Genomic DNA, 3,817 nt, shown 5'->3' with positions numbered 1-3,817 from the left:
GAGTTGCAGCATCACTACTCTCACACTTTGGGGGCAGTTATTAAGGAAAAAAATGGTCACTTGAACACAAGGTCCGTGACACTGCGGCAGCTGGTCTGGCAGCTGACACAGGACAAAGGCATGATTCACGTCCCAGGCAAAATGGCGAGAGATTTCATCACGCTGCTCACAATGGTGTGCAATTTAAAGCTTATGAATTATTCATTTTGGGAATTTTCTTATTCAGTGTCTTAGGACCGTGGAAAGTAAAACCATTATAGGGAAGACAACCACATATGAATCTATACATGTGATAAAATGGCACAAAATTATACATACATGTATCAACGTTAATTTCCTGACTTTGATACTGTACAACAGACAGTTGTGGAAGAAAACTGGGTGAAGGGTTCAATGGGCCCACTCTGCATGATCTTTGAAATTTCCTGTGAATCCATAATTATTTAGAAATAAACTATTTTTTAAAATCTCAAAGAGACTGAACACATCACGAATAATTTAACTGCTTTTCAGAGCAAAGTCCAACACCCTTTAAAGGAAGACACCAAAGTCCAGATATTAAAAAAGTAACACCTACAGTGTCCAATGTCCAATAAAAAATTAGGAGGCATGCCTGGAAGCAGAAGAAGGCGACCCATAACTAGGAAAAAAAATTAATGACTAGTAACAGATCCAGAATGACAGAGGTGCTGAAGCTAGCAGACAAGGACATGTCCGACTCTGTGTGACCCCATAGACGGCAGCCCACCAGGCTCCCCCGTCCCTGGGATTCTCCAGGCAAGAACACTGGAGTGGGTTGCCATTTCCTTCTCCAATGCATGAAAGTGAAAAGTGAAAGTGAAGTCTCTCAGTCATGTCCGACTTGTAGCGACCCCATGGACTGCAGCCCACCAGGCTCCTCCGTCCATGGGATTTTCCAGGTAAGAGTACTGGAGTGGGGTGCCATTGCCTTCTCTGGACAAGGACATTAAGACAGCTTTATTTTATTTTTGGCTGCACTGTGCAGTATGCGGGACTTCCCCAATTAGTGATGGAACCTGTGCTCCCTGCAGTGGAAACAGAGTGAACCACTGGACACCAGAGAAGCTCAGGATAGCTTTTTCTTTTAGTCGATTACTTTAATGAAAACCCCAAAAGATGGTATGGTTCCCATGGGCTTAACACCTTTGTTAAAAAACTAAAGATAGTTCCAAAGATCAGGTCCATGGAATATGCTTGTCTAAATCTTCCCCATCCTCTGCGACCACCTCTGTGTTTTCCCTTGGGCATGCACGACTTTCTAATTTCCTCTGTACTGCAGTTGTTTTTGAATATCTTCTTTTTTAAAAAAATTACACTGGGTCTTTGTTGCCATGCATGGGCTTTCTCTAGTTGAGGTGAGCAGCAGTTATTCTTCATTGTGATGTACAGGCTTCTCAATGTGGCGACTTCTCTTGTTGCAGAGCACAGACTCGAGGCACACAGGCTTCAGTAGTTGTGGCTGGCAGGCTCTAGGGCACAGACTCAGTGGTTGTGGCTCACCGGCTTAGTAGCTCCAAGCAGCATGAAGTAATCTTCCTGGATCAGGGATCAAACCTGTGTCCTCTGCATTGTCAGGTGGACTCTCATCCGCTGAGCCACCAGGGAACTCCTGGATGTCTTATTTTTCAATGTCTGGGTCACAAAATGAGGAAAAGAGAAGAAATAAAGGAAGGGGAAAAAAGGCCTGGTCCTTTCCATTCCCTGGAAGTCGCTTTAGTCAGAGAGGATGTGGCTTGCAACACTAGGTGGAGGAGCAACAAGAGCCCTGTCTGCACATCTGTAATCAGAAGCAGCAATCGGTGATTAGAGAACGGATGTGCAGTTCCTGAAGAATGTGGTTCTCCCCTCTGCCTGGCTCCTGCCAATCTCATACAAGCTGCTCTAAACACCCATGCACAGCTGCCCGCCACAGCACTGGTGGGTAGGAGGTGGGAACCGCTATTCTGCTAAGAGCTAAAATTTACTCTGATTAGCCACCCTTTTCTCTCCAAACCTTTACTTGGACGTTACAAGCCTCCAATAGACTCCGGAGTTGCAAGAGTTACCTGAGACAGAGTTTGCCTGGGCAGTTCTAGGTGGGGTGACAAATTTCTGGCTCTGCTACCTCTCTAACTTTTCCAAATTCCTGTATTTGATTTTTGACAATTTGAATATAATATGCCTTTTGTAGATCTTTTTGGATTTGTCATACTTCTAGTTCATTGAGGTTTTGAATATGCAAGTTATGATTTCATCAAATTTGGAAAGTGTTTTGGCCTTAATATCTTTAAATATTCTTAACTCTGTGTGTGTCTCTCCCTGTCTCTCTGTCTCTCTCTCCCTCCTGGGTTCTCATCATGCATCTATTGATACATATAGTGATGTCCCATACACCCCTTAGGCTCTGTTCATTTTTCCTCATGATTTTGTGTCTATGCTCCTCAGACTCAATGATTTCACTTGCTCCATCTTTACATCTGCTGATTCTTATCTTTCCTCAGCCTGCTCACATCTGGTTCTGATCCCCAGCGAAATTATTTCAACTGTTGTACTCTTCAGCTCCAGTATTTCCATAGTGTTGCTTTTCATAATTTTTACCTTTTTAGTAATATTCTCCATTTGTTCATACATCATTCTCCTGGAATTCTCTAGCTTTTTAAGTACATTTAAGACAACTGATTTCAAGTATTTGTCTAGTAAGTTGAATATCTGGGCTCTGCCAGGAACAATTCTTGTTAATTTCTTTTTTTCTGTGAATGGGACATATTTTTCTTCCTTTGCACTGCTCATCATTTTTTGTTGTTGTTGAAAACTGGACATTTTTAGTATTATAATGTAGAAACTCCAAAAATCAGATTCTTCCCTCTCTTCAGAGTTTGTTGTTATTTATTGCTAAAAACTGACATGTTCTGTTTGTCTTTGGTGACTTTTCCAAGGTACTTTGTAAAAACTATATTCTTTGCCATGTGTCATGACTGAACTCTCTGTTCTATTATGTCAGTGGACAGAGATTTTCATAAATGCCTGGAGCCAAGGAGAATAAACAATCCTCCTCCCAATCTGTGCAGACTGGATCTGAGCTGGATGCTCCTACAACCTTGGCCAGGCCGCCTAGGACTTTACTTCATCTTCTGCTTATGCAGAGCCCAAGGGTCCACTAGATTTGTAAGCCTAGGACCCTGGGAGATCTTTTCTGTGTATGCATCTGGCCCTGGGCATGCTCTTTGTAGTCCAAATACCCTCATACATGCCTCAGTCCTTCAAAGCCTTATCCCATTCACCGTCTTTCTCCTCAGCCCCCTTCCTCCCAGGCCTTTCAGTCCATCTGCTGCCATTTTGTCCACTCACCCTTGCCCCAGATGGCTTAGGGGACTCTATATCTATAAATGCTTTTGACTGTCACTTCCAGGAAAATGGATTTAACCTGATGCGGGCAAAATCAAGAGACATCTTGGCACCAGGACCTTAGGGAACTGCCAAACTGGTTAAAACATTCCAGGACAGTGTTTAAGAACAAAGTCCACACTGACCCTTTACCCAACAGGCCACACCAGGAACACGGGCTGTGGTTTCCACAGCCGCCTGTGGCGATAAGGGAAGCAAAAACACCACAATCCCCTCATTCTGAAACTTAACCCCCGCCCCCGCCTTCATTAAGCACTCCCCTGGTTGCTGTAAGCACTTGGTTGGATTCCAGAGTTCCAAAACAAGTTAGTTCTGTTGATTTTTGCTTAATGGTTGCTCTATGGAGGGGCTGGTCCCTTGAACTCCCTATACTTCTATTTTCTGTTGCTGTCATGCTCTCTTCCTTTGCTTT

Source organism: Ovis aries, chromosome 11 (genome assembly GCF_016772045.2).
Source record: "Ovis aries strain OAR_USU_Benz2616 breed Rambouillet chromosome 11, ARS-UI_Ramb_v3.0, whole genome shotgun sequence".
Taxonomy (NCBI): domain Eukaryota; kingdom Metazoa; phylum Chordata; class Mammalia; order Artiodactyla; family Bovidae; genus Ovis; species Ovis aries.
Note: the sequence above shows the minus strand (reverse complement) of the source record.